Below are 14,757 nucleotides of genomic sequence, written 5' to 3'. Positions count from 1 at the left end.
ACAATTTTAAAGTGAAATATCAGTTGATAAATCTATGACAAATTTATTCTCTGGGACTGTCGAGTTGCGTTATCAAATTGACACTGAATAACAAAATTACTTATTTCTTCTTTCATTAATTTTCTTTCAGTAGCAGATCTTCAAATTAACATGTTGTATTTTAGTCTGTCATATGCCTTACTTCAAAATAGTATGCAGAAGAAAAATACAAGTTAGGGCTACATTCAGATTTTTACAAAATGCTCACAAAATAGTAGGCTGCACTAAAACTCTCTTTTCTGGTGTAAGACACCCAGATCTTGAGCAATCAAATACAGGGTTGAATTAGTGATACATGCTTGACTACTCCCTTTCCAGATTAAAAGTTTTTCTAGAATTAAAAATGGAAAACAACTAGTATCAACTGGAACAACTTCATTCACATAATATAAATTAGCGACCTCAGCTCCTTTTATAATTGACATAAAAGGAAGGGACTTTTAAGACAACAAACTCTTTCTGTAGAAATGGTCGTGATGGAAAAGATTCACATGATAGTTCTTTCTGCAGCTATAAAGGAACTCTAAGGAACTAAATTACTCCCCACACCTGAGAAGGTATTCATCCAAGTAACCTAAGTGGAAAACATTCACAGTATAGGCATTTCCCTCTGAAGCAGTCGTCTAAACTGCCTTTATAATCAATGGAGTTCTATGACAATTAGACTGATCCATTTTAGTGATTTACGGTAGAAGGATGAGAAATGATTCAGGCCCTGGTCTTTCTATAGTGGATATAAAGAGAACTTAGATAAATGAGCTCAAATAAAGACATCTAAAGTTGGCTGAGGAGATTTCTGTCTTCAGCTTTGTTAATGCCAGGTGAGTTGATGCAATGTGATAATCATATTTTTTAATCTCTAAGGTTATGAAACAGTTGTGACTTGCCTAGCTACATATGTGACATCAATTTCTGAGCTACATAGGGAAAAGTGATTTTTTTTATGTTGCCATAGTGAATTCTGAGAGAGAGGAGAGCTGGGCAAAGTCAGTGAGGTTTAAGTTGTCCAGGGAGGCTGCTTAGGCTCCAACCTTGGATGCTCCATCCTCCATCCATAACCAAACCAGACAAAGCCCTGAGTAATTTGGTGTCACCTCAGATCTAATTGTGCTTTGAGCAAAAGGGCCGGCACGGCACGCAGTCATCTGTGGCTTCTTGGTTTCCCCCCCAACCCTCGGGGGGGGGGGGGTGTGGGAGGGGTGTGTGTGTGGGGCAGGAGGGTTCTGTAAATACCGAGGGCCGGATTGAGGACCAGCCCTTGTATCCAGCCCGTGGCCCGTAGTTTGAGGACCCCTGAACTAGAGTCATCATAAGGATCTTTCCAGCCTAAGCAATCCTGTGATCCTATGTTACTATGAAAGAAGATAAGTGAGGTCAATCAGAGACCAAGAGATGAAGTTTCTTGAGTATATGTGGGACTGCTGTAACAGTTCAGCTTCTGCAGAAGCTGGATGCTTCTTTGGGTGATGGAATTCTACTTACTATAGTGCTATCATTACATGTCTTATATGTTTTTCTTTCCTGTTACTGTATTACTGCGAGGAACAGGTGATCTCTTGTTCCCTTTCCCTCTCCCCAATCTACTACAGTAGCTATTACTGAATGTTTATCTCCCAAAAGTTCCCTGGGAGCCTCTCCATTGGCCATAGTTCTCCTGGGTGGAGTTAAAAAAAAAAAAAAAAAGAATAAATGGACTGAGCTCTGGATGATTGAAGACAGAACCAGAAGTGGTGCCTGCTGCACAAAATTTTCCACTGACATGTTCATCTTAATACTGATCTCAAATATTCTCTGTGTGTTCTGTATATAAGGAAACAGGGATGAGTAGTCAGTATTTTCATGATCTCCGTATTATAATAAAATTTGCTTACAGTTTTTGCTTATGTGTAATACAGATAGTGGGTTATAAATTATGCTTCCATTCTATAAGGATGAAGGAAATGTAATTTATTTTTTTCCTTCCAGTCTATATTTTTGAATGAAACAATATTCCCAATACTTGAATCTACATTCACTACTGAGAAAGAGAAAATAATCTTTACATGTTTTGAGGAATCTTCAAAGTTTTGAATTGGTGGACAACGTGGAATTGTTACCAAAACTTTCTATTCACTATAACTCTCCTGCACCATCTCCCACTTGTAATCACGTATATTATTTCTCTTCCCTTTGCACTCACATAATGTTCTAGGAGAAGCTACAGCAGATATGTCATATAGAATTATCATCCCTTTGAAAATCAAGTCCCATGTCTTACTTTTTCCTCAGCTCAATTAGAAAATGATTACAGAAATTAATATGTGAAAATGGGTTGAATTCCTTATTAAAAATGACACTCCATTTTTTCTGTGCTATTCCATGAAAAATTTACTTATCACTACTTGAAAACCCTTTTTTTCCCTCACTCTGTTTCTTATGCATGGAGTGATCCCTAACCACATTTATAAAAGATTCCCATTATCATAATCCAGGTTTCATGCAAGATTCATTTCTCTGGTGGTGTCGAAAGAACTTTGACAATTTATACGTGCTGGACAGGAGATAACTTTAGTTGTAAGTAATTTAGGTATGTTAGGTTGTGACAGATCTAATCTTCTAGAAGACAAACAAAACCAGTTATATGTTTCATCTTGTGCTCCTTGACTCACTTGACACAATTGTCTTGCTCTGTAGTCTTTACAGTCTTTCTACAATATTTTCCTCACAGGTTAGTACTTAATATAGTAAGGGCATGTAGTGCTGCTCTAATATAATTTTAAAATTCCACTTCTGTTTTTCCCAGTAAATATTTTGTTTTAAATGTCCTAGCAAGAGATTAGCTGCATGCTTTCAGGCAAAGAAATGTTTGTAAGAGATATTTAAAATGTTTATTTAACAAAATATATCTAAGTCCTAATATTTTAGATATTTGAATTTATATATATTTTTTTTTAATTATCATGAAACATACCTTTTTAATGATTCATGACTGGCTTTGTGACCTGCATTTTCTTGGGTGGTTCAGATGGTGAAGAGAGTGAATGTTATTTTGTGGCCTATGAAGGCACAGGCCCCGAGTTAGATCCTTTATTGCATATATAAGTGCTGCTTATATACATTCGGTTGTCTACCCAAGGTCTGCCCTGGAATATGCCAACATGCAGCAAAGCACCTTTACAGCCAGTTCACACTTCACCAAGCTGTTTACTCCCTCCATGCTTATCTGAGGAGATCTCTTCTACCCCATAAGGTGTGGGAGGCTCCCCTTCATTGCAGACAGGTGTGCACAGAATTGATTTGCAGTTGAGCTCACAGAGCCAGATTTAGTGCTAGTTGCTTCCTCGCTCCATGTTAAGGCATAATCACTCTGCGGCCTGGCACCCAGACAACCAACAAAGCCTTTTCTCAGAAAGGGCCCTTATATTACTGGAATCCAAAATGAAGAGTCTTAGCAAGGGAAAAACTGTTAATGAACGCTAAAACAACGAAGAAACAATGGTCATCTAAAGGGAAAAAAAGAATACACTATTACCTGGGAAAAAAAATCTGGAATTGATTATTAAAGCTCAGGAAAGTAGAAACTGACTATGTATCTTCACCATGCATTCTAGATGGGTATCTCTGAGTTTTTATAGTGATAATAAAAGTGTGTGTTCTGATACATGTTATAAAATAAATCAAACTGAAGTTACAGTTCCCTGATGTCAGAGGAATAATAAGAGAATTAGTGTGTTATAATAAATGGTTTGAAATTCCAATATTTTTACTAAAAAAAGAATATGTTTGTTTTCCTGTAGGATCCTGATAGGCTGACTTATTATCCTGATAACGAAAAAGATGAGGTTTTCATTTGATTGATTGAGTTTAATGTGGACAGTAATAGTAACAGCAAATGCACAGTCTGTCTTAAGCAGTTCTACTTTTCTATATACTATCTATTGTCTTTTTATGTTAGTAATAATTACTTGAAGGAGACAATACTGGGTTGTTCATATTACTTCATATGTTACATGAATTCATACTTTGGTATGTGTTCTGGGATGCAGATGAGAACTCTGCTGGGATATTGGTGTTTCTGGGATATTGGTATTTCTGAAATGACCTCATACACAGAAAGAACTAAACTGAATTTGAACTTATTACATACTATTCAAGGAATAATAACCTTCAAATAACTATATGCTGGATTTTGGACTGGGTCCAAGCTTGCTATTAAAAGCATAAAACAACTATGAAATACAAGAAGAAAATAGGGAGCTGCAAAGGTTGAAACACAAAGATAGAGATTTCAGTTGTTCTTACATATGCTGGGTAAAATGGAAGTCAAACTGTGATATGGGAGTTACCTTTTTACACACTATCAATTACCTTTTCTTGAAAGCTGAGATACCACAAGAAAAAAAGGCAATTTCTGATCTAATTCTGAGTATCACACTAGTTTTGGTTCAAAACATAACTTTCACACATCATCTGTACAGTAAGATCACAGAAAACTTCCCACATCTTTTCACCTCCTTTCCCTTCCTCTTTCTCAATACATTCAGATTTCTCCTGGGAGAAAACCATGTGTAGAAAGGGAACTGTGAAACACTTTGAAAGTTGCAACCAGACAGCTGGAAGGGGTAGGATTCCAGAGAGCACAATGAAATGCACTTTCTCCTACTTAGATGAACCTTCAAATTGTTACTTTTTGAACACAGTGATCAAAACATATTCAAATTCTATGTCTTCTGTGAAGAAAAGGGTTAACAAAGTTCACTGAAAAGGGGAACTGCATAAAGGTGAGAAAGCTAATTATTATGAAATTGAAAGTGTAGAATGAGTGAGTCTTAAAATAGACTTCAATTGTTTGGGGAGAATAGGCATCAAAAATCAGAAATTGCATCTAAACATGGAAGATGTAAAAAAAGCATAAACCTGGCAATTCCAATGCAAAACCATAATAACTCAGGTAAAAAAAAATGTTGAGAATCTATATGTTAAAGTATAAAGGCTCATAATAAAAACTTTTTCAAACCCACCTAAAGCAGATGACTTCTCAGAGAATGAAAGGTATCAGCAGATGATTTAAGGTATGAGGAACAAAGGTCACACAAGAAGATTACAGAAAAGAGAAATGGATTTCTGGAATTATGCTTAATTCAAAGGCAATACAGAAGATTCCTACATCAGGTCTTCATTTTACAGCTGGAATTTGAGGAAGTACTAAGTGAAGCTTTCATAAGTGGTATTTAAGGAAGTATGCTGAATAGGACTAAATAATTTTCAACAAACACTTAAGAGACTTCTGATATAAAGTTATGAGTACCTTTTCTATCATGTGTAACCTATTAAATAATTTCTTGTAGGCAGAAGAATGGAAGGTAACAAATATGAGAATGTATTTAAAATTACTGTTGGTGAGAACTAAGGATTTGACTAACATTTACCAATCTAAATGGTAAAACCTATGTAAAGAAAAGAATTAGTAAATACACAGGTAGACATAGTATCTTGATAATGAGTTAATAGGGGCTTTGTAAATGAAAATCATGCCTTACAAATCTATCTGCTTTTCCAAAGCGTCACTGAGTAGGTGGATAAGTATGGTCTAATTATATTTCTATTTTCAAAAAGCTTTCAACAAGTTCTCACATGAATATCTGAAGTTTGGACCTTGGCTGCTCAATATACACATAAAAGTTTGGAAACATGATAAATAGTGAGGCAGTGATGTTTTCAAATAATTCAGAATTACTCCACACAGTCAAAATCAAAGCTGTCTGTAAAGAGCTCAAGAGTATTTCTCCATAATCAGTGACTCAAAGATAAAATGTTATATGAAATGCAGAATTAATAAGTATAGAATAATGCACACCGAAGGAAAAGAAAAAGAAGAACCACAAACCTTTGTTATACTTAAATAACTGCAGCCTCTAAATTTGGTATACAGGAAGAAGTCTTCAATCAATCTGGACAGGTCTCTGGGAAAGTATGTTTAATCTGCATAGATAGTCAAAAAGCAAACAGGGTCTTGGGGAATATCCTGGTGGAACAGAGACTTAAAAACATCAATAAATAACTGCAGTCTGGACTGTTATATTAAAAATATTGTCTGTGATTTAAAACCGGAGCATGGCAGAACTAGAAAAAAGTTAAAAGAAGAGCAATGCATTGATCATCACATGTACATAATCACTTTCATATAAACTGTAGCTGCATCTGGAAAGTTTTGACTGTGGAAAAACAGGATAAGGTCTGTAACATTTTTAAAAAGTAATGGTAAATGTTGTTAGGAATCGTACTGTCTCTATTTTAATGTGAGAACTATGGACTTATCCCATATACAATAAACAAGCACTGTTTTCCTCATGCAGGACATTATCACAGTGTTGCATTCTTTGCTACAGTCATTTGTGAAGTCAAAGGCGCAACTGTATTCTGGAAAGGGATGCAACAAACGCCTCAGGCATTTAGGCCTGTAGTGGATGTTAAATAGAAAAGTTTAGGTGTAATTTTTACAGGAAGCCTGTAAGTAGTTAACTACCAAGAATGGAGAGTTGACTAAAAGAAGGATCACCCCATGCTTGCCACATTTCCTAAGCACTGATGTTTGCTACCAAGGACAGGATGCCAGAATATGTGAAACATTGGTTTGATTCTATAGATGAGTTCATGCATTCTTTGTCTAATATGAAATTTATAAACAAGGCATGATTTAAAAGAAAGAGATTAAACATAGGCAGCAAGGCAGTTGAAAAGATTAGAACATGCTTTTTTAACCATCATGCATATGTAAACTCTAAGTCCTTGGGTTATTAAAGAATTTGGTAACTCAGACTAAATTTTGTCACAATTTCTCCCTTTCATGAGAGAGTCACCAATTTTAGGGTGAAATGCACCATTCTGAAGATGGTAAATAGTCACTGTTTACAGCAAAGGAAATCTAAGGTGATTAGCATGGATTCAGACAACTACTTTTAAATATTTAAATATTAAATATTAAAAATTAAAAAATGTCTACAATGAAGCCTATTCAGCAAGGCAAAGTTGTGCCTTGAAAATGTGGTAGAGATGACGGAGATAAACCCAATGCCAGGAGTATCCTGAAGTCCATGGAAGCTAGCCACTTCATGGTCCCACCTCATTAGGACCCAAACATTTGTCTTGGGAGCCAGAGCTTTACAGAACAGAAACCTTATACAGGAATGCAAAACACCAAACCAATGTCATGAATCATTTGTAGCATTGGTTCTTTTGCTATCTTAAATTATGTATATCTCTGTCAAGACTCTTGCTGAGACAGTAAAAGCAGAGTATCCTGTAACATGGTTTATTTCTTTCTGAGTATTGTTCAGCAGATCATGAATGATGAAAACTGGTATGACATAAGAAAGATAATAGAAGAAGAAATTGTCATTTCTAAGTAAAGGAACTTTGGCAGAGTTGAAACTGTCTGAACAAAATAAAAATTGACCTCTGGAAACTATGTGCAAATTCTTTTCTACCCTGTTCAAGCACTGGACGTAATAAGGTTAAAAGTCAACGTGTAGACATGCTTGTGTAAAGAAAAAAATAGGAATTTATTTATTCAGTCTGTGATAAGTCAGAAAAATGGAAGAAAACACAAACTGTGGGAATAATGTTCAGTGTCTGAATTATGATTGTTTTGAAGATAGGGGTTCATTTTCTTTCCTGACAAGTTAAGATTGCTACCTTTACAGTGTAAAATGAAGAAATAAAAAGACCCATTCTTCTTGCTACAATCATCAGGTCATCTGAATGGCAAAAAATGTTTTTTTCTAAATATTCAGAACCAGATCATTTAAACTATTTTCATTCACAACACTGTAGTCACTTAAAATATTCCTTAACCTTGCTTCTGCACTCTATTACTTAACCTGCAGCCCTGCAGCCCTGCACTGTTGGAAGACCGTAGAAAACCAGCTTACATTTAATCAAGACCGGAGACATCGTTACTTGTAAGTGCAATGGTATGAAATGTGTTCTTTCTAACTTATGGTAAAATTCATGGAAAGGAACAGTCCTAGAAACCACTCGGACACTACTTTTAGTGCTGCAGGTTTGACATGTTAATGTTTACTTTCTTATCTTATACAGCAGTAAATTTTGAGTAATCAATTCTATTTCATCCATTTTTTTATGCCATGAACGATACCCTAGACCAGTGAAGCTCTGCATTGTTTAATATTGATATTTCTAAGTCAATGTACAACCTGTCAACCCTGAGAGCAGGATAAGATTACTACTACTTTTACAGGAATCACAGAACAGCATAGGTTGGAAAGCACTTCTAGAGGTCAGCTAGTCCAACATGTTCAGTCAAAGTAGGGTTAATGTCCGTCAGACGTAACACAATATGACTGCCAGATGGTATAGGCATTGTTTGTTTACTAAGCACATACAAAACCAGAATCGAATTCTCTGTGGCTACATCTATACTAGTAAACTATGTATGACCAGGGCATGAGTTGATGCATAGCATGCAGCACTGGTCCACAATAATCGACACCACTTCATAGTTATCCCGTTGCCTGACATGATTTTGGCCCACACCAGCAAGCACCCTTCTAGACAAAAACTACAAGACAAGACAATAACTACAACTATACTAATGACCAGGGGACTGCAGAGGCCAGAGAACGTTCCCAATAGCTAGTAAAGATGAAGAGGCCCTCTTTGCGAGGGAGAGAGAATTTTGCTCTATGGGCTCAAATTGTGTTGTGCAACTTGCTTTTGGGTCAAGAGATGAGCCTTTGTTTTTTTCCAATCACCAGAATAGACCCAACCAGCTGGCTATCTGAGTAGCAGGAGACTCTTTTCCCCATTGCCAAACCTAATATTCTTCTATTTCATTACATAGTGATTAATTTCATGCTTGCTGACTCAATGCATTTACTATGCAGTTTCAATAAGATTAATACCATTTTCCACTATACAAGTGGGGGGGTTTGTGCATCTGTATATGTGTATGTTGTATATTTTGACTGTCATTTCTTACAAGATAGTATTTTGCACTGGGAAAATGGTTGTACTAGTTAATGCTGTTTGGGGAGAGGATAAATTTATGGTCAGGGCTGCCAAGGTTCCCAGTTTCCTCTTCTATGGGGACAGATTTAGCCAGACACAATCCTTTGATTAATGGTACTCAGTAGTAAAATTGTTTGCAATAAATATAGGAGAAACATAAGCTCTTTCTACTTATATAAGGAAGATTTCCCTATTTTCCCAGTGCCAAGAAAAATTTCCTTTCCAATCCTGTTCTGTCTATATCAGCATTACATCAACAACACTAATACAAATTGTCCTGTTATTAGCAGATATTGTAAACTTTCAAGATCATAATTTAAAATAAGTGTTTCAACTTATTTTACATCTGGGCCAGAGAAACTATACTGAAGATCTTATTGGCTGCCTGTAGCTCAGAGAATCAAAGACAAGCCTGGCCTCACTGAAGAAACCTCATGAAAAGTGTAAACCTCAAATCTTTTCTGCCTTTCTGAGCACTCTTTTGTTTTTCCAGCTGGAATACTAAGGACACCTACTGTCCTGTCTCACTCACTACAAAAAATCACTTCCTTCGAAGTAAGATTCAAGTGTGACTCCACAAGAACTATCTCCTGCAAAAAAAGGGGTTAACACTTTAATATGCCTTAACTTCCTTTTCTGAACAGCAACACCTTCCTTCCACAAAATCAGTAGGCAAATAATCATGTACACCATATGTGCACACTGACTTGGGAAGTCAGAAAGATAAAATTCCACATGTTCAAAAGAACATATTCTCAGCATTAGCAGAATGAAGTAGAGACATTAGATAATTGAAAACAGATGTTAAAATGTCAAGTGCAACAGATGTGTGGATACAAGAAAAGCCTTGAAAAGGTTAAACTTTGATCCACGTTAGGCTGTAGAAATTTACGTTAATGAGGTAGAAACACTAACCTGGTTTGGACCAGCTAGTGCCACCTTTACTGTAGTATGTTATTATGTATTGCTATCAATGGGACTGCATCTGAAATACTAACGAGTTGAGCATAAGTGGTGGCAGCAGCTCAGCTGTGTATTCTTTATGGTATGCTCCCATAAAGCTGCTCTCATGAACAGTCAGTCTTCAATAAATCCTTTCCTGATCTCACACCCACACTTTCATTCAATGGAAGGTGGAAGCAGAGGAAGAGAAGGGAGAATAATGTATGATGAGAAATGGTCTCAGATCTCATCCTGATATTGCAGCCAGTGTACATCCGGGCACCGCAAAGCATATCAAAGTTCCACAGTTTTGATGTATCTCATATTTTTTTATATCTGCTGTTAAAAGGCAAATAATCTTCCTCTTCAGTCTATACAAAGTCTTCCAAGTACATATTTAGATAGAAAATGTTACTTGGTTGTGATTTCAGAGTTATGACTGGATGTTTCCACATACCCACTGTGAGTTTTGCTTAATCAAGGAGTATGATTTTGATCTGTGCATCAGTTTTTAAAAGTATCAGGGCAGCATTGTGTCAATAGTCACAGTCCTCAGCATGTGCTACTAAATGACAGGTATATTATCTGCAGCACCTAAAGGCTACATTGTACTTCAGAGGTGCTCTGTGGTGTTCTCTCCACAGGACCAAAAGCTCTCAGGTGTCATGTCAGTCCTAGACACCCATGTTCTCTTTTTGTGCCATGTAACACCTTTCTGTGCACTCAGCCTCTGTGCATATGTCCCTTGTGAGTTGTGCTGATGCACTGCGGAGCGAAGGTTCCTCAGAGACTCTTACTGTTCCACTGATGGCTGGGAGCAGGTAGGCTCAGCTATGTGCATTTGTGGTGTAAAACTGCCACAGCATGCTTGCCTCTTTGGAGACGGCTACTTTCTTTTGCCTCAAAATCAGGAGATAGACCTGTTTTCTATAGTTCTCAAACCTCCATGGAGGTGAAATCTCAGTTCTACTGTGTCTAGGTTCCCTTCTCGACTTTCTCACAGTGCAGGGAAAATCATTTCATTAGCTTCCAAGTTTTTCTCTCACACATCATCTGGATAAGGCAACCTAATCCACCAGGGGTCTAAAATAAGCATTCTGTCCCTTTACAACCAAGTATTATGGATGATATGTAGGGTAGTGACAACAAAATGTATTTTACAAATAATGGATGTTGGTTATTTGTTAACATTAAGTGTTGTCAATTAAGAAGCACATCCATTTCTACCTTTTAGTACATTAACATAATCAGTCGTTCGTTTAGAGTACTAAGGGCAACAGTAATATTCAGATTTTAGATGATTAAAAATTGCAGTAAATAGATATTACTCACCTTATTATGACTTTTACTAGACTTTTGCTCCTGATAATAGCCACTGAGGGAAAAAAAGGTACAGCAATGCCATTTTTACTCATCATCTTTTTGTATTGTTCAATAAAAATACTTTTTTTTTTAGGTAAGACCTTATACTGAAGGTGTCAATGCAGCACTTTAACACCTCAGCTCTTTGAGACCTATAGCTGAATAAAGCTCTAACCTTTAAAAGAATTTTTGATAACTGTTTGTTTTTTTTTTTTTTTCAGAGATAAAACCTCCTAGAGTTGGGTTCTGAGATCAGCCCTGATTCCCTATTGATTTTAGGGGCTTTAAAGTCACAGTAAGTAGTTTTGTTTTATTACTCAGCTCAGAATCTTCTCATCCATCCCAAGTGGTTTGGTTTACACTTTGGTTATACTTCCAAGTTTTTCTAGCATTTTCATACTGACTTGGACATTTTGCCTTCTGGTTATATCAACAAGGAAAGTTGAGCACTTAACTGGGGATTGATATCTAGGCACTTTTCTAACAGGCTAATATTGCCTTGTAAATTTTATGTTAATATCTATCTTGGTAACATTATTCTTGTTTTGTAAAGCAATCAATTTGCACTTAAATAAGCACCTAAATACTTTTAATTAATTCCTTGTTGAATATGGGTGCCTCTTTTCTATGTCCAGTCAAATATGACCTAGTTGGAGAACCCAAAATATCCAGCTGTATTAAATGTTCTCCTCCTCTCTCTCTGTGTTTGAAACTTGTGCAGCTAGTAACAATTTATTTGCTAAAGCAAACTACAAATATCTTCTGGGACATATTTGGGAGGTTAGTTTATCATAAACATAGCTTATACTTTGAGGGTATTATCAACAGTGGGAAAGTGTAGTAATAAGTAGAAAGAGAAAAAAGTCAAATATTTTCTCACCCTTATTGTGGATCATATCATCCTTACAATAGACATCTAGGAGTTCAATAAATGGCTGGTAAGGCACATCCTTTTTTGCATGTTTTTGGACGTTCTCTGGTGTTACTACATGTTACCATTTGAGCAGCACCATGACAATGTCCCAGGACATTGGTCTGCTGGGACAAGTAAACTTACCAGTTCTTTATTGAGTGGAGGCTCAGGAGCATGACTGGCATGAGAGGTCAGTTGCCCATTCCTGTTTTTCTGTTTAAAAAAATTGAGAGTGACAGACACTACATCATTGGATACTTCTTGCATGTCTTGTATGTCTGCATTGCACAATGCATTATAAATCACAGAACATTAGGAAACTAGATTTTTAAAAAATCCATGCAGGTACCAGAACCCATAATTATGCGAACACTATGCCTGAGCTAAGGCGTCCTGTTCCCAGCAACGCTGATAACCCTAGAGATGTGCTGTGGTTACATGTATATACTGCTCTGGGTCAGAAGGAACTCATATGGTGTCAAAACCAATAAACGTGCATATATGCGGTACTCTGCTTGTACAGGGATAGTATGCTTTCAAGTGTCACACTCTGCTTTTCAAATGCTCCTTAACTGGGACAGGTCTTGCCCAAAACATTCAACTTGCTTCCATCGAGAATAAGAGTAGCCATGAGCATGACACTATCCAATACACCAAAGAGATTCAGCACACACATGATGATTAATTCTTTCAAGAAATCAGCTGTTATTCTTCAGCAGTAAGTTTCTATTAAGCATGTATAAAAAGTGTGCAACTAATTTGAATTTTAAATCACCATTAGAGATGGCAAAAGGGTCATTATTGACACAAGAGAAAATTCTTGCAAAATGTGAGGTCGTTATATCAATGCATAGGGCACTTCAATAAATTAAAGTATTCCTCTAAGTCTCGAGCAGTCTTTTAAGATAGCAAAATTTACTTTTTTCTCTGGACTCATGGTCAGAACAGTACTTTTATAGTTGAAGATTTTCAGAAACATTCATGATAATTACCATAATAGTTTTCAGGACATCCAGGAAAGTTTGGCAAAGCTGAGGTAATAGACACAGCTTTGCACAGCAGGGAGTATCAGGCAACTCTAAAAATAGCGAGTGCTACTAGTTCTGCCTAGAATAACATGCCTGAAAGAAGAATACACATTTACACAGCTGGCTTTACGTGACTCTTATTCATGCAATAATACAAAAGGAAATTAGCTCTTCTGAGGTTTTATTTTTTTATCAGGCACTCATTAAATAATAATTAGTTCAAAGTGTAAATGTGTATCATGAGTCATTTCTACATATCCATACTTATCTTTTTTGAAAGAGCAATCATCTCCCTGAGGTAATGTAGAACGTCAGTGAGCTGTGCACTGCGTTAACAATCTTAAAGCTTAGTAGGCCTAGTTTCAGCAGGCACATAACCTTGTTTTTTTTGGTCTTAAACCAATGTCAAAGTAAAGGGTCCTTCTTGATTGGAGTTGATCGAAGCTGAATTTGACCAGAAGTTGCTAGCTGAACCTTAAATTCTATTTAGGACAATGAAAATTTCACCATTACTTTCACACTGTTTCCCCAGGACTTCAGTCTTTCAGGACTTCATTTCTTTTTGAAAGCTCTCTCTGACTCTCTTCCCTCCACCTCCCCAAAAAATGTCATGGTTTAATACCTCTGTGGGTGTCCCATTATTGTATTTTTTTTCTACACAGACACTATGCAGGAAGACTCACAGACAGTACATTTCATCTAATTCTTCCCTGGCAAGTCCAAAATGGAATTTAATCATGTTTCTCTTATCTGTAACCTTTCTGGTCCCTTGAGGGGTTTACTCCTTCCTTCAATATATTAGAATACACCCTATTATTATGATGATGATAATTTCATTTATGTCTTCTTCTCTAATTATTCCATACCTGCAGAAATGATAAGAGATCTCTCTGCTAACAGCAGTACCTAAACACAAGACCTTTTTTTTCTAAAAGCATAGAGGAAACAGCAGTCAATCAAATATTCTTTTCATGAGAAATCTTTCTTCGTTTTTCTACAACCCTTTATAGCCTTGTGAAGAGGAAAAATAATATAATTTGTAAAGGTTGTAATTTAAAAAATAATAAAGAAACACCCCACACACAGTCTGAAACCTTAGACTGCTTTACAATTATTTTTATTTAGGCAATTTACTTTTTCTTAGCTGTTGACCTAGTGTGAAAAACTTACTGCTGCAGAAAACTACAAAACAAAGGAAAATATAAGTATATATCTTTTGCTCCAAGAGCTGAAAGAAAGTGAATCAATTTCAGTTTGTCAATGACTACATATGTGGTGGTCTTACACTATTGTTCTTGTCCCGTTTATTTTTATATATTCGTCTCAGGTTCTACCACATCTCCAAAAATAAATTAGAAAGAAAACAAAGATTTTTATGTGTGAGGCTTTTTCAGCCAGTGTGTCAGAGTGGTAAAATGCCTTCTTTGAAGATATAGTAGAGTTGACACATAATTGTTGCCCTTA

This window comes from Falco punctatus, assembly GCF_963210335.1.
Source record: "Falco punctatus genome assembly, chromosome: 2".
Lineage (NCBI taxonomy): Eukaryota > Metazoa > Chordata > Aves > Falconiformes > Falconidae > Falco > Falco punctatus.
Note: the sequence above shows the minus strand (reverse complement) of the source record.